A 22,483-nucleotide genomic window follows, 5' to 3' on the forward strand; every position below is an offset into this window, starting at 1 on the left:
CAAGAGCATCTGCTAGCTAGGTTTCTCCATCTCTGTAAAAATGTTGCGAAAGATTCTCCTTCTTTTTGTTTCGTATTGCACAAGGTAGTAACTGAGACATCTGTTTCAATGTTGTAAGAGAAATGTTGAATGAATGCCTCTGCCAAGTCGCCCCATGACTTAATACCGGGAGGTAATTGAGAAAACCATTCCATCGCTTGATCTCCTAGGCTCTGTGGGAACAGCCTCATTAAGTATGTTTCTTCTGCTGCTATCTCAATGCAAGCTATGAAGAATTGTCTTATGTGTGCCTTGGGGTCTCGTCTCCCTCTATATTTGTCGAATTTTGGTGTCACAAAATGTGGAGGAAATGGCGGCATTGGAATGCTCTTATCGAAATAAGGGCATATATCTCTCATGGTGTATGTAGGTTTTGATGTACCCATGTCCTCCACCTTCTTTTGTAGATCTCTAATTTGCTGCTCCAAATTATTCTTGGGTGGGGATTGATTTCTTGCAGCATACCCCATGTTTGAAACACCCATTTGAGGAGGGACTTGTTGCATATATGGATGATACTGATCATAGACATGTCCATATGGAGGTCTATATTTTTGTGACATATATGGAGCACTTGGCATAACTTCTTGTTGAGGGACCCCATATCTGTTTTGTGTGTATAAACCATATTCAAGAGGTCTTTCATTTTCCATTGTGTTGCCCCCAATTTTGACATGAGGTCTCCTTGTGTCCAAATTTTGAGGATGTCCTTGAGTATCCACTTGTCTTGATGGATCTATACCTTGCGCATGTGTTTGAGCATAGGGCCTCCATGAGGGTCTTTGAGTGTAAGTATCATATGCTTGAGCTTGTGTATGTGGGATTGCTGGTTTTTGAAGCAAAACTGATGGTGACTCTGGCATCATATTATTTGGTCCTCTATTTCCTCCACTATTTGGTCTCCTTTGATCCATGTTAGGTTGAGTTTGTTGTGAGGGTCGACTTTCCATGAGTTGAGATAAGTCAAAATCATGCGGTATTTTAGCTCCACTTTGTGCCATCATGTTTAAAAAGTATTGACGATCTCTCCTCATTATCTCTTCAACCAATCTATTAAATTGAGGATCCATTATGGATTCTTGTATGTCTGCTGATAGTATTGAAGAATTGTCCACTGTGTCATTGTGTGTAGCATTGTTGTTTGTAGTATTTCCGCTTTCCACATTTGGATTGTGTCTATAAACATTCATGTCTTGTAATGTAGTGTGCTCAGGATTGTAGAATAGATCATTGTCATACTCATAAGAACTCATGTTTACGGATTCTTGAGCTTCTTTAGCTATTCTCCTAGATTTTTGAAGGCGGGTTTCAACCATGAACTAGGTGTTTAGCAATATGTGAGAGACTAGACGAAAATGACAAGAGTATGGAAGACCAAGAGTTGTATGGAGTGTAAATGAATCTTGAGGTGTACTTGCAATGTCCAAAGTGTAAGACCAAGTATGTAAGTAGTAGAGTAGGTGTGACTTCCAAAGAGAGGATAGTTTCTCTTGATGAGGTAAGCTGACCTTGACTCTAAGTAAGACCAAATGAGACCCAAAGGTAAGAAACCTTGATGAGGGACCACTTAGCAAAGTGTAGTTGTATGTAGTGTGTTGACAAAGTATGATGAGGACAAGCAAGTGACCTTTTGACTCAAGTTTTAGACAAGTATGAATGTAAAATGAGATGTGAAGCAATGATGGACTGTGTAAGACCCAAAGACAGGTTGAATGCTAGATGAAACCTGAAGAGACAACCTAAGAAGCTCAAGTATGCCGAAACTGATTTTCATTGTTTGCTTGACTATTAAAGTTTTCAAATCCTGACACAGACGCCTCTGTATACTTCACAGACGCGATTCTAATACACAGACACCTCTCTGTTTGACGCAAACACTAACAAAAACACAGACGCTATTCTGTACTTCACAGACGCGCTTATCCGATGCAGACGCGGTTTGAACAGACACAGACGCGTTTCTGTAACCTTAGTGCAATTTTTCCTATCTGTGAAGTTGTTTTGTTGTGACCAAATCTGATTTTTCGACTGTTTTCCGTGACAAGAGGACACAATGTTGATGACTCAATGTTTGCAAACTGTTTAGACTCCAAAAGTGTGTTGTTTTATGTAAAAAGTTTTGCATACACTTGAAGACACAAAAGACACAATGTTTTGTTGTTTAGTCTTGAATGTTTGAGTGTTTAGCATAAGACAAGCACAAATCTTAGGGCTAGCCAAGACAATAGTTGTTGATCCCACATGGGGTTTTACCCCCTAGGCTACGCTATTCAGAGCGGATACTTAGATGCTTGACCTCACTGGCTCCACCCTCGGCACTCACTTCTTGGGTCAGCCAAGCATCAGTCCCCATGAAAACTCCCCATGGCGAATTTTGTATCTCTACTAAGAACCGTATGTGTGTGGGCTGCTACCAGAGGTCCGACCTCCTGCCTCAACAACTAGAAGGATTTGGGCATCTAAAACAAGGAGGTGCTAGTAAGGGCATCCGCTCGTGTGGCCATACATGCGGCACTTTCAGCTCTGTAAATACAGAAGGCTCCCAGCCGGTAGGGGTTACGCCCTACAAATGATCAAATAAATTTGATCAAACGGGTTTATGGGGAGACATAGTGTCAGTATGAACTAATCAGCACACGTTATCCATAGTTTTCACCATGAATACATTTGATTATAGTGGTTTGGAAGAGGTGGGTTTTCCTCGCTACCACTTGGGTTGTTCTCTTCTCACTAGTAGTCCTAATGACCACACGGGAAGACAGGCCCTCTAAAGATTAAACAAAAAGAGCCTATTGCTCAAGACACAAAAGACAATGATTTAGTTTTAGTGCACCAATTGAAGTGTTTGCTAGGCTATGAAAACAAGGCACACAATAAAAATTACAAACCCTAGCTAAGGCCCTGCAACAAAATTGTTAGTAGTTTGGGTTGTTTCAAATGATAACCTCTTCCTGCAAGCACACAAGTTAGGTAAATTTTAGAAAACCCAAAAAGACTTTGTGAAAAGGGGCCTTCAACAAAAACGTATTTGCCTCCAAAGCAAGCTGCACAAAACTAAGTTAGCTAGATCTACAAGGGTTAGCCGAAAATAAACCAGATCTGAAACCCTAAGTACAAAATCCGAAAACCCGAATCAAAGAAAAATTGAAAAACTGCAAAACAGAGTGCACGAACGCCTTTATACCAGACACAGACGCGTCTGTACGACACAGACGCGGTTCTGTAGTTCACAGACGTGATCAGAGGTCACAGACGCCTCTCCCGAACACACACGCGATAAGATCCAGCGTAGACGCGGTTAAAATTCTCAGACGCGATTCCAGAAACCTGCAAAAATAAAAATTGGCAGAAACACAGACGCGATTCTTGATATCGCAGATGCTTCTGAAACACAAAAACGCGATTCGAACACTCGCAGACGCGGAAAAACCTAAAATCTTGTCGAAAACTGTCCGATCTGCAACTTCAAAAATGCAAAAATCTGCAACAAAAATGTTAAATGCAAAGGGACAAGAGTCCCACCGGGCGTGCCAAAATGTATATGGTGAAAATGGATAACAATAAACAACAATATTGAAAGGCTAAATGAATTCAACCACCAAACCCTAGCCTAACAATGAACAAAGATCCACCATAACATATGAAGATTACCTAAGACAATGCAAAATAACTCAAAATCACAAAGATTATACCATCACATGTCCAATAGGGTTTTGATCTCCATTCTTCCTATCTCCATTGATCTTGTTTGATATACTTGCTCTCAGATTGTTGTATGCACAAGAGCTCAACAAAGAATGGAATGTGGTTGCAAGTAGGATCGTAGTGTAGCCAAGTACTCCAAAATCAGTCATTAGTCATTAGGGTTTGACAATGAAGAAAGCATCTCCTTAAATAGAAGACACAATAAGAAATGGAGGGTTAAGATTGAGAGGTGTAAAAAGAGAGGTCGGCTAGGATTAGAGGGTAGGTAAAAGAAATACCAAAATAATGAAAGAGGTAGGTAGTGTATGAATTAAGAGATGAATGACATGTGTCATGTGTAGAAAAAGATAATGAATTAATTAAATAAATAAAGATTTATTTAATTAATAGAAGAAGTAGGACAATTAAATAAATAAAATATTTATTTAATTTAGGAAAAGGATAATTTAAATAAATAAATGTATTTATTTAAATAAGAAATAAGGCTAGAAGAGGATAAATGAATTAATTAAATAAATAAGGATTTATTTAATTAATAGAAGAATTAGGCTTAGATAATTAAATAAATAAAATATTTATTTAATTAGACATGACAATTTTGAGTGTCTACAGATGTCACTCAGGACATACCTTTTGAGGGAACAAAACAAGGGCAACAAGTCGAACAGGGTGGTGAGCAAGCTAAGGACAAACAGGAAGCGACTCAAGAACAAGAAGAGAAGAAGAAGAGGGATGAAGATGAGAAAAAGAGAAAAGAGGAATAGAAGAGAAAAGAGGAAGAGGAGAAATGAAAAGATGAAGAAGAGAAGAAGCAAGAAGAGGAAAGGAAGAAGAAAGAAGAAGAGGGTAAGGAAAAGAAGAGGAAGAAAGAAGAGGAAGAAAAGAAGAAGAAGGAAGAGGAAGAAAAGAAGAAGAAGGAAGAGGAAGAAAAGAAGAAGAAGGAAGAGGAAGAGAAGAAAAAGATGGAAGAAGAAGAAAAGAAGAAGAAGGAAGAAAAATAGAAAGAAGAGGAAAAGAGGAAAGAAGAAGACAAGGAACAAAAGAAAGAAGCAGAGAAAAGGAAAAAGGCAGAAGTAGACAAGGCAGCAAAAGCAATGGAGAGCACTCAGATGGAGACTCTGAAGGAAACTGGGAGTCAAGCCAAATCAGCTGATATCTCCAGTCCTATCGATCTCCAATCTGCAAGTGAGTCGAAGCTTATGCAAAGCATCAAGGTTGCTCAAGAGCGCCTTCAGATCATTTGCAGGAAAAAGGAACAAGACATAATTCAGGCGGCTGTAGACACCCTTACTAGTTTAGTCCCCGGTACCAATCATCCTGACACTGAATCATCACTAGCATAACTCAAACTACTATGTACTATATTGGATGATCAGGTGCAGACCTTGGAAGAAGCAGCTGAGGCAAATGTCAATAAAGAGCATCAAAAGGCTCTTAACATTGCTCTGGTGAAAAAGATGAATGAGCTTAGGATTGAACTACTGAAAGACCAAAAGGACATAAGGAATGCCTTGGATGAGGGAAACTTGCTACTAAGCAAAATCTATCAACCTCATCTGTTTTGTGACAATGTGCTAGCTAAGAAGCAACAACTTCAAACGGACTTACAGTCCTACTTGGGCACATTTAAGACACCTTATGATTCCTTTGCAACATATGGCAAAACCGTTCACCGGTTCCAGACCTAGTCAACCAAAATAGAGCAAGAGATCAGTACACGATCTAAAGATTTGTAGGAGCTACAACTGGTTTTACTTCCACGTCTGCAAATTGTTTAGAAGTGTTATCTGAACCTGGATGCCTTGACAGTCATGTAGGAGCTGAGCACAGTTGATGCCATGGAGGAACAGGTATACCAAATGCGAACAGAAAAAGAAGTGGCCACCTCTTTACTTGAGTCCTGGTCTCTGTCCATGAAACAATTTTTGCAGGACTATAAATCGGTTTTTGACAAATATTATTCATTGTTGTCATTAAATTTTTATTTATATCAAATGGAAATAGGGTTGTTCAGTGGTACTTTGTCATTGTTAGCAAAGGGAGAGAAGTATCTATTTTTGGTTTTAAAATTTTGATCTTCTAATATAGGGGGAGAAGTACTCTATCTATTTTGAAGACAAATAGGGAGAAGCATCTGTTTTCAAAATTTTGATATATGTTTTGATATATGCTATATGCTCTGATGTCTCAATGATTATGCTCTGTATGCAAAATTGCTATACATTGTGTTGATTAAGGGATAGCGTATATGCTTAGGGGGAGCAATTTTGTTTATGGCAAGTTTTTGTTGAAAAACATTTAGATGTCAAAATTTTATTTTCCTAAGTGTTGCCATCAATGCCAAAGAGGGAGATTGTTGGCATTTTTGATGTTTATGTTGTGATTGTCATTGATGGACACACACTTGTATTGAGATCTCCTTTGTATGTATGAGCTAGAGCTCAATCGGTATTTGCTCCAACTGGTATGTTGTATTCTAGTCTTTAGACTAATGATTTTGCAGAATGTGTTTCCTGGTCTAAAGTACCATGATGACCCCAAGTGGTTCATAGATCTCAATCGGTACAAGGGTGCAAAGCGGCACAACACATTCTTACCAGTCTTCATTTTTGTCAAACTGGCAACCAGTATTTGGTATGAACCGATAATACTCTGTGATGAGTTACCAACCGACATTTTGTGATGAGTTACCAACCCACTGATTGATTGATGGTGCCGACACATTGATGGTGCTTTTTATGTCATGTTACTGAGTATGTCTAGATTCATTGAACCTAGGAAATTGTAATGTAATCCTATTGGGCCAACATGAAATTAGATTCCTTTAAAAGGACATCATGTCTAGGGTTTTGAGTTGTTGAAACTATTGCTGAAAGGGTTTATGTTGTGGCTAGGGTTTAAGGTGATTGTTGAGTTGTTGTAAGAGAAATATTATTTGAGAAGATCTAGTTGTAGACAGAAAGAGATAGATAAGACTAAAGTAATGCTGGAGTGCATTAGCAGTGAACTATACTAGATCTAATCAAGCAGTTTGTGCTATAAGATAGATCAAACACTTGTTGATTACTCACATCTTTGACAAGTCTGTAGCCCTTAACTGAGTAGGCCTCAAAGCCTTTGTAAAATCCTCTAACAAGGTGGTTAACTTCTATGAATCTAAAATCCTCTAACAAGGTAGTCTTTAATTGGACTTATCTCCTAACAGAGATTGAGATTCCTAATAGGATCTGTTCTAGTGAAAAACATTGTAAGACCTTAACCGGTCTGGTTTCTATTCTACAGATAGTGAGTTGTGAGTTCCATCTCACCATGGTTTATCCCAGTTGGGTTTCCACGTCAAATATCTTGTGTTATGGTTGTATTGCTTTTGTGGGTGAATGCTTTATTCGCATTTTGGTTTGCATGTGTGATAACCGGTCTGTCTGTTAGACTGCATAAGTGTTTAAGGACAGAGATTTTTGGCATACTAATTCACCCCCCCTCTTAGTATTCATCAACTATCATTATATCCCAGGCAACATGTCATGCCCTCATTTCTATTCCTGGATCCTAGAACACTCATCTCAATGCCTTCCTATCTCCCTCTTGATCATAGGGAACCAACTCCCCATCAATCGGTATTCGTAGTATCTTATACATATCCTCTAAAGTGATTGTCATCTCACCCATCAGAAAATGAAACATGCATGTCTTTGAGTGCCATCTCTTGGTTAATGTAGTCAACAAACCCATGTTTGCTTGAAACTCGGGCATATACATAATATATTGGAATCTCATGGCCTCAACTACGACTCTATCCTCCACTGTCAACTCTGGTCGTAATCCCTCAGTCAAAGGATATCTCTCCCATGACTCGAGCATCAGTAGGTCCTCTTGCAGCCAAATCAACTATGTCAATCCTAGTAGTACTCCCTGTTCATCACAAAGTGCTACTTTTTTATCCTAGTACTTATATTTATCATACAAAACTCTATTCTAGTAGTACTCCTGGTTCATCACAAAGTGTTGCTATTATCTTATCTTTTAGGGTGCCTACTTGAGTGCATCCTCTTGAGTATCTTATCCAATTGACAACATATGTTTTCTGATAGAATTGTCAATGTCAGCCCAATCCAATTGACAATGTATGTTTTATCACATAATTTTCAATTTATTTGGTACACCCTATTCATCACAAAGTGCCTCATTCTATCCTATCTTAGGGCCTCTGCTTGAGTGTATCTTCTCGAGTAGTTTCCTGATTGACAATGTATGTTTTATCACACAATTTTCAATCCTAGCCCTATCTATTATCCTAGTCTTCCCTAGAGGACCTATTTGAGTGTATCTTCTCAGCAACTTATCCAATCGACAATGTATGTTTATCACATAATTGTCGATTTGACCTTGAAGGTGTGAACATGCTTTAAACTTACACAAATGTACCTTCCCTGCACATACACACCTGAAACACACAGACGTGTCTCTATCTTTCATAAGTGTGCCTTCTCAATATAGACACACTCGCATGTGGCACAAACGCCTTTGAAATCATAGACGCATTTAAACTAGACACAGACACGCCTATCCTTCCCAGATGTGCTTGGCACCAACACAAACACACCTTAACTTTTTTTCCCTCCACTTGGCATTTTATAGCCCTACTTAGCATGCATTTATGATAACAATTAATATACCAACATAAAAGGAGGTTTTGTGGTGCTCACCAGCTCTCTTGCATAAGTTGGTCTCTGATATTGGTGAACACGGTCGAATCAATGTACCAATGTCATCGCTGCTGACTTCTCTCTGCTCTCTCTGCACTCTAATCTCTTAGGTGTGTAAATGACAATGAGGATGTTTTCCCTCATGGTCTATCTTATAGACTACCCTATCCCTAGTCTCCCAAGTCAGTCTTCTTTATCCCGTGACTCTGTCACTCTATCCTATCTTGTTAGTCCTTTCTAGCCTTTCTTTCTTATCGAGAGATTGTTTGTGATCTTTTCAAACATTTTCATGCAATCTCTCGAGGGGGAATATCTTTCCCATAATGGGGCAACTTTGTATCAGTTTATCTTATCTTCTTTGAGTCAACACGACAAGCTACATTGTCTCAAAGAGGGGCAAGATGTAGATACCTAAAATTGTCTTGGTTAATTAAATAAATATTTTTTATTTATTTAATTATTTAAGCCTAATTCTTCTATTAATTAAATAAATCTTTAATTAATTAATTAATTAATTAATCCTTTTCTAAGTATTTCCTCATTTAAATAAATACTTTTATTTATTTAAATTGTCATTTTCCCAAATTAAATAAATACTTATTTATCTAATTGATCCCATTTCTTCTACTAATTAAATAAATCTTTATTTATTTAATTAATTCATTATCCTTTTCTACCCATGACAAATGTCATTCATCTCTTAATTCCTACACTACCTACCCCCTTTATCATTTTATTATTTCCTCTACCTAACCTTTAATCCTATCCGACCATTTATCTTTACACCTCTTAATCTTATCCCTCCATTTCTTATAGCGTCTTCTATATAAGAGGATGCTTATTTCATTATGAACCCTAATCATTCGAATTAACTAATGAGCATTCTAATCGATCTTATGCAATCAAGCCTTTTTGCTATCAAACTATCAACCACATTTCCGTTCTTTGTTGAGCTCTTAAGAACACCTAAAATCTGAGAGAAAATATATCAACCAAGATCAATGGAGATAGGAAGAATGAAGATTCAAACCCTAGTTGACATATGATGGTATAATCTTTTTGATTTTGTTGATTTGCATTGTCTCGGGTAATCTTCATATGTTATGGTGAATCTTTGTTATTGTTAGGCTAGGGTTTTGTGGTTGAATTCATTTAGTCTTTCAATATTGTTGTTCCATTATCAACTTTTCACCATATACATATAGAATTAAGGTTGACAAAAAATATTAAGAAGGTTTGAAGAACATTATCGAATGGTTTTCTAAGATTTGCAAATTTCCTATTCCCTTAATGTTTGAATGATAAAATTTGATGTTGTAGACATTTGATTGGAACTATATTTATTTTCTTTCTTGTCATTTCCTTTTTTAAAATATATTATTGTTGAAAATTTGAAGGGTTCGAGGAGCTAGGTGAGGCCCCACAATTCCAATCATTAGATTCAAAGAGTTAAAGTTCAATTATTTTTACATGAACACACAAATTATACCACATGAATATTTGAAGCTAATTTCATAGTTATTAGTAGACTCACTATGTCTCTAGGACCATTTAGTTAAATTAGTTAGTTGTTTATAAGCCCATATTGATACATAAGTGTTGTATGAGAGTGAGGGCTAACTTGCCAATATAACGGATATAAATAGGAGCTAAAGATTAGAATTATTCAAGGGCATAGCCCTTAGAGTTCATGGAAATAATTTAGGTAATATTTTATATTCATATGCAATATCTAGCATGTATCATTGAAAACTTGGGTGAACTTTGTGACCAACATTCTCATAATATAGTTCAAATATAGCTACAATAAATCCAATTGGCAATCAGTGTTTAACAACTTCGAATGCAAAAGATGTGCAATGTGGAGGATTATATGCAATAGAGTCAAAGATACATGCATAGTATCCACCTTCTTCTTAAGTTGATTAAACTACTTGACTAGTTTATAAAAGGATCACTAAAAGTTCAACTAGTAGTGATATAAGAAGCATTGGTAGAATAGAGGATGTCTAAAGAGAGCGTGAGGTAAGAAAGAATGGAATGGTAGTGGAAAGAAAAATCACACCATAAATATATAGTTGTCATAAGATGATAATAAATAATGATACGAGAAATAGTAGAAATACTTTATGAATATGAATAAACAAAATCCAACTTTAAATTAAAAATATAGCTTAAAAATAAATTATGACAATTTAATAACATTACAAATCATGCGCATAATACACAATAATTATTTCACCCTTCCTATATACCATTAAATCTAAACCTTTCTCAACTCCATATAAACTTAGATATCATTTTATTCCTCAACTACATTTGATAAAATTATTTATCCTTAATGATTTTAAAGATGTTTATACCCTATTCTGAAGCCCCCATTTGGTACAGGCAAGGAAGATGCTAGTAAAGGTAGTAGAGTCTGCATTTAGAATTTGGTTGCAAGTTTATACAACCTCTTCAACATATCCATTTTGTTAATATCTTGCAATCAAGAGGCTCAAAACAATTTTTTTTGAGGCATTATGTCAAAGAGTTCAGCTTCCTTATCTATGTTTTCAAGTTTTGCATATCCTATAATTATGACGTTCTGTCAAATAGTTTATGTACCTTGTCTATTCTTACCCTTTTGTGCCAGGTCAGTTGCAGCTACAACATCTGACAAAATTCCTCCATTGTTTAAATGTAATGGATGTTCATACCATGTTCCAAAGCTCTGGTTTTGGCACAGTCTAGGAGGATGCTAGAAAAGGTTTTAGAGTTTGGCCTTACACCTGCGTAATTGTTTGAAAGTGTGTAACATATTTTTTTCTTATCCTGCAATCATAGTATTCAGTGAGACCACATTTTAGGCCAATTGCTTGCTTAGTGTTTTTTTTGTTGAAGAAGAAGTTGAGGCATGAATCTCAAAAATCATGGCAAATGCATAACACAGATGAGAAAAAAAGTGAAGCACCCATTAAAACTGAGTATGAATGCCACTTATCCCAAACTAATTAGAGGATGTGGAAAAGCCAGAGTATTTCCAACTATAACTAATCGCCTTCCCTTATGATCCGATTCTGATGGGTGTCAATGCGCTCAATATCGCTGCTTCAAATACCTTGCAACCAATGTCTTGTATTATGCGATCATATGCATTCACCGGACTTTTAAGTGGAAAAAGTTTGGATTTGAAATTAACATGAATTGAACAGGAATGGCCGTTGCCCATAGTTACCACATATAAATAGTGTGTGATGTTTAAGACAGGCCTCCAATGCCTTCAATCATTTTTGCTAATTTTAACCAAAAGAAATTGGCAGGGGTAAAATTTCTCCCTTCATAGGGCATTATATTTTGAAGAAAATGGATTGTGATGGTGCAGGTGAAGGGTGGTGCAACTACTGTTAATATTATTGTCAATCCTTTGAGAAACTAGGGCCTCAAAATGTCTGATCAAGTCATTGATATGTTTTGGACACCTTTTACGTTCCACTCTCTTAACCTTATGCTGCCGAAAACATACTTAAATTAATTGAATTAAACATGATGTGTACAATGAGGTTGATAACATTCAAATGTTCATCATCAAGCACTATATATCTCACAGGGCGTATATAGAACATTCTTAACATTGGAGTTGTTGAAAGTAAGTGAATCACTTAGATTTATTATATATTTAAAATTTTAATATTTATAATTTATGTTTCATTTTACTGATTTTTAAAAAAAATTACTTTTATGTTTTCTTATTTCAGAATTTAAGAATCTTTATTTTTTAGTTTATTAATTTTGATTTCCATTGAATAGGTTGCCAAGGCTTATTTTTCCTCCAACATAATGACCGTCAAATGATTTATGAAGGTTGAAGAGACATTATTTAAAATGGTTATAGCTAAAATAGGTCCATATCGAGGTAATCTATCACTACAAGTAGATGATACTCGGTGCCCAAATATTTCCTTAGTTTCACCTAACTCATATTGAGTATGATTTGTTAAGAAGACATGGATTGGCCTTGTTTGCTAGATATATTTGATTGCACCAACTCAATGATTGAGAAAAAAGCCATCAAAAGTGCAAAATAGAAGAATCTTGAAGATGTCAACCAAGGGTACAAGATAGTGCTTCATAGACCCTATTGACTTGACATGTGGGATATAATTGGACTTGAATTGATGGATTTTGTACACTTCAATGACTATTGTATTGATGTGCTCCATAACAAGTTCAAGGTTGATGCTCATTGGTGGTGGCACTTCCATGTCCAAACAGTCAACACCTATAAGCTTTTGAGATCAAAATTTTATTGCAAGTTCATTCTATGATATTTTTGTTTACAACTTGAGAATTTAAAATTTTGAATTTACAACTCCAATTCTCTAATTTAGATTTAATAAATAGCTAGTTCATTTGCATCAAAGAGGAGTTGGAGCACATGCTCATTCAACCACTTAGTAAAGTGTAACAGAGTGTACTTACAAATGGTAAAGGACTTAGTGTATCTGCATTCCAACTTGTGTCTATTGTCACACAAAGTAACTAAAAGGAAGGGGACAAAGAAGTGGGATATGAGGCAAGGCATATCACCTTGGATGCTACCTTTTAACACCTTGTTGCATTTATCATCTAGTGAGCATAAGAGTGATACTATGAGTGCAAGTGCTAGCACCAATGGTTGTGGTTATTCTAATTGTAGGCGATAAAAATCGATATCACCTCCAATTCTCCATTTTTAACCTAATCACGCGTATAATCTTCATTATTCGCACAAACCTATCCTATTGCCCTCTTTACATTTCCTATCCAAATAATTTCATTTCCTTCCCATTTTAGGTTTGTGGTTTCATTTTACCCTTAAATTCAACCCCCTTGTGTTAGATCTTTCCCTTGTCGCTTTTGCAATGTCATTTTGCTTAATTTTGTCCCGATTAGGGTTTTTTGCTCCTCATTCGGCTAGTGCTAACTTTAAGAAACCCCCTCTCAAAAAAATGTATAACATCTTGACGAATATTTAATTTTATTTCTAGAAAATAATATTTTTATTGGCGAATCTTTTCTATTTTTAAAGAAAATAATTAATTTTACTCGCAATTTTTTTTTATATCAAATTTTATTAGTAGAAAATATTGGTGAATCTTATAAAATAATAAGAGTATGCATTGATTAATATTGCAAATCTTTTGATTTAAAAAAATATTTTTTTATAGAAAAGTAAAGGCCTGAAGGTGGAAATCATTAATGAGTTTAAGGGGTAGAGTCTACTTTATTTAGTTTCTACCATTAATTTAAAATAATCTAATAGCCCTCTTTGCATTTTGTGAGATAAAATGTACCAACAATTTGTAATACTCATGGGGCAAAAAATTCTTTTTAGACCATTGATTTTCATTGAAGTCAACAATTCAAAAATAATTTCAATACCAACAAGCATTACAACTTGTAAGTACAATTTACCTCATGGAATACAATGAAGGTCATTATATTATATTTTAAATCAATTGTGGCAACTAAAGATTGTTGATATAATCCTAAAGTAACTAATAATTATGATATATTATTGGCGAATTAATTTAGATTTCTACAACAAATTATAAAATATTGGCGAATCTGATCCAATCATGTATTGAATATTTTGGCGAATCTTTGAGTTATATTTTATTTTCTTTGGCGATTTAAATAATGCTAAAATAAAAATTTGTAAAAATGTGGTGAATCGGGTCTCCTTAAAAGTAAAACTTATTAGCCAAATTTTGATTTCCAAATTTAAAAAAATAGCCAATTAGCTAGTATTAGCCACTAAAAAAATCATTCTTGATTCAGTCCTCCCATTCAGCCTTTTCCATTTCATGTCCAGATCCTTCCATTTTCTTCCTATTTCAAGTTTGACATTTAATTTATCCTCAACTTGTCCCCTTTGTGAAAGATCATTACCCTCTCAATCTAGTGATGTTAATTTTTGACCTATACTGCCTCTAGCTTTCCATTTTCAGTCATGTTGGCTTCATTTCTTCCCTATTATTGTTTTGAGGTTCCATTTTGACCTCTTCTTTAACCCCATGACCCGCTTTGACCCAATTTACCTATTATTGCTTGGTTTTATCCAATATGACCTAATTTTTCAATCTTTGCTCAAATCTTTCCATTTTTTGTCTAAAACTTCCCAATTCTTTCCAAATTCACCTATTTTGACCAAAATTGACTTAATTTTACCTAATTAAGGTCTTTGAGCATCAAGTTGACTAATTGCCCTTTTAGGTTTAATTAATTCTTTAATTAATTAAGCCTCTTCTTACTAATTCTTCTTCTTTAAATCTTTCATCATTTAATCAAACATTTCCCTTTTTAATAATAACTAAATAATATTAAATAATTTAATTAATTTTGATTCATCACCTTTATTAAATGATTTTAATTATTTAATTAAAAAAATTCATTTCTAATGCCTTATAGTTGAATAATTTATTTGAATTATTCAATTAGCTAAGTATGTCATCAAAATTAAATAAATATCTTTATTTATTTAATTTTCCAATTATATTCTCATATGAGGATAATATCTTCTTTTTTAATTATTACTTGCAGAATATCTTCCTAATTTTTTAAAATGGTGATATCATCTTGGATATTTATGAGATTTCTCTTTGATTTTTGAAAATTGTGTTTTTTGGAAATATGCTATTATATCTTTTTTTTTTTTTTTTTTCAAAAATGAGGTATGTGTTGGGACTTCAAAATATTGGTCAAATTTTGAAGACCCAGGTTCAAAATTTTGTTAAATGCATTCATAATTGCCTTGTACAAACAAGCCTGAGTAGCTCAGTTTGTGAGCTCATATTTTTGCACCAGTGAAATGTCATGTAAAATACTCTTGAGAGATTGTTATACACCTTGAAAAGATGCCATTATTCCATTTTCATCTTTCTTGCACCAGTGAAATGTCATGTAAAATACTCTTGAGAGATTGTTATACACCTTGAAAAGATTGTTACCCACGTGACAAGCAAGGTAGTTGAGATGGTCATGTAGGGTAAGTTTGGGGCAAATACTGAGTGACTTAATATACTGCACAAGGTAAGGTTTGGATGGAGGGGCAAACCTCTCTGTGCTATCCCGCAACCCACAATAGAGTATCTCAAGCACCATGTGGGCTAAGTGGGTATGCAGAGCAATGGCAGTGATCTTCTTATCTCACGTGGTAGAAGAGGCGGCCCAAGACACCATGCGGGATAAGCTTGACAGAAACTAAGAAACAAACGCAAGTCAAAGAAATGAAAACGTGATAGAACAAGATTAGGGCAACATAATTTGAAGGTGAAGTTTAGAGTTGTGTGGAGGATCCCCTTTAGCAGAGAACTTAGCGGAGATCCTTCCCCCGCGCCATAATCTCATAAAATGGAAATCATTATCTGCTCAGTGGGTGGAGGATGATTATCAAATATCAATTTGGAGCTATGTGAATGGCCTCCATGCCCAGTGATTCTTCGAATCAACGCCATCACAGAGACCAACTGCAAATCCAGACCTTTCAAAATGCAGGTTGTGAGTTTTTCACCTCCATGCATCGTGTCTTTTATGGATTGTAATTGGAATTTATGAGAAGATAGGTGCGCAGTTTAAAGACTCAAACAATCTGTATGGTCCTATGCATTATTTTCTGTGTATGGAGGTATGGGCAACACTCAAGATTGTACTCAGAGCAAATAAGAAAGCAACTCATATGTGTTGAGAATTCATAGATGGTAAATAGCTAAAGATTTTGCCTCTTATTAATGAAGCATGTTGCCAGGGTTTGGATCCATGAGAAATCTTTGCATTTTGCATGCTCTTATTTGTTTTATTTCCCCGGTCCCAGACACCTAGTAGCTCGGCTATGTTGAAAATATGGGAGATAATTGGGATCCCCAATCTAAATGAGCACATGGCTACTTGAGATTGGTTCACAGGTTATGAATTTAGCAATAATGAAATATGGGAGGCGATCATGTCGTTTGGGTATGGTTAATATTTGCATGATCATTGTTTGATGTAAGCGCGAAAAGGTTCGAAGGTAAGAGAGAGGCATTTTAGAAAGATGGGCAACGTGATATTACACATTCCCAGTAGTCTCCAAATCAAATATGAATTATTCACATATGCAGATGAGTGCATTGCTATTGTGAATACCTTTTATTGTTTGCAGGTTATTATCATAGTAGGACTTGTTCTTGCTGTGATAAGCTGTCCAAATGTTTTTTTGGACAATTTGCAAAGGAAAAATTGACCACAAAGGTTTGTTAAGGTGAAGTCGTGAGCTCCTGCCTAGCTTTGAAAGGTGTCTGATCATTATACCTAAGGTTTTCAAACATTGTGCCCCATGATATTTCCAAAAGATGGGAAAGTGCCCGATATAAAACAAATGAAGGCTAACATGAAAGGGCATGAGAAAATTTCAAGGGAGGATGTCGTATATTGGAGTCTGGCAAATAACGGGTGAATTTCATGTAGAAATAGAATTAGAATCAATAATGTGTATATATATAAAATGCATCTATGAGCATGAGACGGAAAACGTAGGCCCTTCAGCAGTCGGTCTCATTGTCTCAATTGGCATTCACCTTGAAGAAGGGGAAACACAAAAAATTTGGGGGCTTATTGTTTCATGTAGAATGCTTCCAAGCATCGAATTTTGGCAAAGGGGCATTCATGTCGATGTTGTCATCATCAAATAAGACACATGTTGCAAGGGGTGACATTGGCAGGAATAGTAAAAGTGCTCTTTTATATTTCCACTATATGCAACAATTTGAATTCTTTTTCAAAAAATTTAGGCTCAGATATAATGTACAATAAATAGCCTACAGATGAGAAATATGGAAACAATAATGGCACATGATGCTCCAACGTAGATTATGTATGCAGAACAAGGTCATTGCTAACATTTTGGAGAAGTACAAAATTATATTTTGGGGATATTATTTCATACGTGGATGATTATTTTGAGAAGATGAGACTACCTTAGTTTTCCATAAAAAATAAATATTGTTTTACCCTAAATGCACAACAAGTGGAACTATATGAGATGACAAATTGACAAAATGTGTTACAATAGGGCAGAGTATTACATAGATGGCAGTTGTTGAATGTCTTGGGTGTTATGAACAGGTAGAGGAAAGCATTTTCACCAATGGGGGCGAAATACTATCTTTGTATCTTTCGTTGTTTGTGTATGAGAATAATATTTCAATGGTGGTGAGATTTGTTTCACAGGGAGAAGTATTCAATTACCATGTGGTAACTATGGGAAGTGCTCCACTGAAAGAGGAAATGAGCATGATAGTAAATGCTTTTCATCATAGGGGAAATGTCTTCAAAGGTTTACTTAAGGGTAAAATGCTTTCACCAAGGGAGAAATGACTTTCCACTTAATGGTGCAATTGTAAGTGAAAGTGTGTTGTGTATTTTGAGGGAAAGTTTTATTATTATTTATAAAGCATAAAAAGTATATAGAAGCATATATTTGAGATATAAAGGGAAATTGGCTATGACTGGGTGCATGAGGGATTATTTTGAAGAACTATGATTCATAGTGAAGAAGTTTGTTCTACCAAGGGGGCCAATTCATTTTGTGTGAAATGGTTATTTTTCACTTAGGTTTTAAATCATTGCACATTGGGGTATTTTTATTAAACTGCGATTTTATTTCCAAAAGGGGTCACATGTGAGAAATTATTGAGAATCTTTAGCCAAAGATGGACTTTTGCCATTTCCAATCCAAAGGGAAAGTGAACTGAGCCAAAGAGGATAACATGCTATTAATGGAAGGTTTAGGACAAAGTGTAGATTTTGAAATTAAAAAAGCTACCTAAGTGATATATTTTTTAAATTTTCAAGGAAATCTATAGCAATCTCAAGGAGAAGGTGCAGGACAACCAAGGGGAAAAGTGTAGAATTTTGAATATGCAAAATTCAATAGGAAGAAGTGTAGATTTTGAAGCAGGAATTTTAAATTCCTGAAAATGTATGAGCTAAGAGGATGCATCCTAGGGTTTCTATAGGGTTTTATTGTGCGTCTCATTTCTCTTTCTTTTCTCATGCTCGGTTTTTAGAGTAGTTTTAGCTAGTAACAAGTTTAGGAGTTAGAGGCTCTAGAATTTGTGCTCTGAAGTGAGCAATGTAATGCATTGTGTAGGGCTAAATGATAGTTAGAGTTTTGTTTTTAGTTTTTATATGCTTTATGTCATGAATAGTTGCAATCATAGATGCAATTAATGAATATTGGTTTCTTTACTATTGTCTCCAACATGTATTGGATTTATTTATGAAATAGATAATCAAGGATTGTTTGGTTTGTCCCAGCAAGTCTAGTGTTCATTCTATTTTTACTTCTCTTTAAGGAAGAGATTAAAATGCTTGAGTAGGATGTTGCGTAATGTCTTTTACATGCAAGATCATTAAGTATTATTGCAAGAAAAACTAAGCTAATGGGTGTTGATGTAAGGCATTAATACTTAGATTTTACTAATTACAATTCAAACAATTTGGGTGTAAGGTTGCATATTGAGAGTAGACTCTTCTTCCCACTAGATGAAGGCACTGGTTATGTGTTTATTTTTAGATTTTCATAATCATTTTATCTCCAAGTATCTTTTATTTTCAGTTCATAGGAGTAGGTGTAGAGTAGAAAACTTATCCCAACTGTTTAGTGGTAGTTGACAAGCTAGGATTGTAGCCAAATCTCAGTTTCATGCACTTTCCTTGGCATATACACATTGGGATATCTACTAAAATCAGTGATGCCTTAAGTGTTGGCAGCTATAAGTTATTTTGGCATTACTTAGGTCTACCTTCCTTAGTCTTGTAGATCCAAAAGTGTTGGAGATTTCAATTTTGTGACTGAATCTCGTTCATTGGCCAAATCCATCCTTAAAACTATGGATTGGAAAGTGGATAAATCTCTAGGGTTTGGGGATCTGTTGATTTGGGAACCAAAAAACTGGCGACTCTGTTGGGGATAAGATAATGAAATGTCTTAAGTCTCCAGTAAAATATTATTAATTTATCATTCTAAAGATTCTAGTGGCCTCCCCATCTAAGATGCAACCAACAGATTGGTAACTCTACTGGGGATCAAAGTCATAAATCCATATGGGAAGATTCAACAAAGTGAAGAATCTAAACTTTTGTTTTAGATGTTGAGTGGTTTTCAGCTTGGATGGTCTCTTATAGAAGCGTGTTTGAAGAAGTTTCAGGTACCTTTGCTGAAGAAAAGAAGACATAGAATGAAAGAAGACCTTGAATAACTTTTAGTTGTTGAAAATAACATTCCTCGACAAATACGTGGTGACTCTCACATTCAAGAACCTCAAGAACAAATCGAAGAGCTTAGATTTGAAGATCTTTTTAGCCAAAGAAATAAGGCATCAACTGCTGCAACTTTTCCAAGTATTTTCTTTTGAAGTTTTTGTGAAAACCATAATGTATAAAGTTCTAAAATGAACCCTTATTTGGTGTTACAACACTGGTAAGAAGGGAAAAATAGTTAGTTTCCAACTTTCATGCTTCTTTGTGCTAAGTTTTCAGTCAATGTTTTATGTTGAAAGATGTGTGTTATGTTGTCATAGGTTCATTTAGAGAGTCCTTAAGTCCTATTTTCAGTGATTATTGTATCATCTTTTCTTAAGACTTTGTTTGAAAGGAAAAAGTCATGGTAAAACTGCAACTGCAAATTGTTTTTATGAAGAGTTGTAAAGTCAAGAAATATGTATTGTCCTAGTTTTGATCTAGGCATAATGAATAATCAACAACTTGAGAAAGGTCCATCTAGAACAATGTTCATCCCTCAGAGATATAGACCTTTAAATTTCACACATTCAGGGATACCCAAATCCCTTTCCCATGGAGCTCAAAGATCAAGTACCCTTGTTTCATGCAAGTGATTCTGAGTTAACAACCAAGCACATACAGTCATTCAATGAGTTTGTTGAATATTTTTAGATTCATGCTGAAGATGTTGTCATGAAGTTGTTTGTGAGCTCTTTGAGAGATAGTGTGAAGGATTGGTATGAAAGTCTACCCTCACAAAGTATATCTTGATTGCATGATTTCAAAGGCTATTCTTGAGTTGGTTCGATGATGAGAATGAATTCTATGGATAACCCTTTGAGTCTCAGAGTGTACCAACATATGAGAATGTAGTGTATGCACAAGAGCAACATGTGTCAAGTGTTGATAATGCTTTTCAATATGTGAAAGTCCCTGCTATGCCTATGTATATTCCTCAATATTATGAGAATTTTTGTCAACCTTGAGTCACATATGAATGTAGTCCAAGTCTTATGAATCCAGTGGCATATGTTAGTGTGTGGATGAATATCAAAAGGTTAGAGGTAAATTAGCACATGCACTATTGTCAAGGTTTTGGAAGGAATTGCAAAGCATTCTCGTAAGCTTCACACTTGAAGATTCAACGTGGAATGATTTATTCTTGCAAATTTATGAACCTAACGCTATTCATTGTTCAAAGGAGTTGAAACTAGTTGGTCTAGATTATATTATTGGATGGATTGACATGATTGAAGGTTTCAAGTCTAAGATTGCACTTAATAATGAACATCAATTTGCTGACAATGAAAAGATGGAGCAAGAAAGTGATGAGAATATGCAGATTGGTAGTGATGCCCTGTTCATAGTTAAAGAAGAAACACATTGTTAACCAGAGATAAATATTATCTGTGAATAACAGATAGATGAGGAATGCACACCTGAAATGGAATGTCACGATAGCTTAAATATGGATAAATATGAACATCTTGGGGGTCAATTTTTTTTCTTCCAGAGAGTGACTGCGATTTTAAGAAGGTTGTTGGAGATTCAATCTCCCATATTGAAACAAACATATGTTCATATGAATCCATTAAGTTTTCAGGTTGCAAGGAAGACATTGAAGCTAAGGAGGACCATACTTTGCAAGAGAATGATGTTGGCGGCCTTGATGAGGACAACATATATATACACATACATACATACATACATACATACATACATACATACATACATACATGCATGCATCCATACATACATACATACATACATACATACATACACATATATAGACACACACACACACATTTATATATACATATACATATATACATACATACATACATACATACATACATACATACATACATACATACATGTATCTATATACACACACACACACATATTTGAAAGATGTTTATAAAGAAACCTTAATTAAGATAATATTTAATTATTTTAATTTTTAAAATCTAATTTAAATTTAACAAAAACGTTTTTGAAATATAATTATATGTAGTTTTGAAAATTGTTTATAAAGCAAACTTCACATAATATAAAAGAAAAAATGACCTTGCCGAATAGATAAGATTAAAATATTTGAAACATACATATATCTAAGTGTATTCTTTATATTCTAACACTATGTTGCTTCATATTCCAAATAGGTTATATGGATTGTGTTAATTTAAACATAGGCTATAAAATAAAGCACAATAAAATAATGGTTTGAAATTATGAGCGAATACAACAACACACTACTAATTCTACCTAATCCTAACTCTAAATGTATATTCTAACACTATTGGTAGGAACTTGACGCATTAAGTCCCTTTTTACTGTAATGTCATTTAGATGATGCTTCATACATTTCATCTCTTGAATTAAAATAGTTAGAAAAAGTTCAAATTTTTTTATTTATGTAAATTTGGAAATTCTTTTCTTTATGAAAATGTAAATTATTTTGTCTATGTTTTATTTATGAAACAAGGGATACAATGCATCAAGTTCTTGTCAATAGTGTTGAGAGAGATGGGGGTGGGGTAGTCAAAGGATGTGAAGAGAGAGAGAGAGAGAGAGAGAGAGAGAGAGAGAGAGAGAGAGAGAGAGAGAGAGAGAGAGAGAGAGAGAGAGAGAGAGAGAGAGAGAGAGAGAGAGAGAGAGAGAATGAATGGAGCAAATAAGAGAGAGATATGTAGATAATGAGACATAGATATAGAGGGAGAGGAGATATTTGAAGAAAAAGATAGAGG

Source organism: Cryptomeria japonica, chromosome 2, assembly GCF_030272615.1.
Source record: "Cryptomeria japonica chromosome 2, Sugi_1.0, whole genome shotgun sequence".
Classification (NCBI taxonomy): Eukaryota; Viridiplantae; Streptophyta; class Pinopsida; order Cupressales; family Cupressaceae; genus Cryptomeria; species Cryptomeria japonica.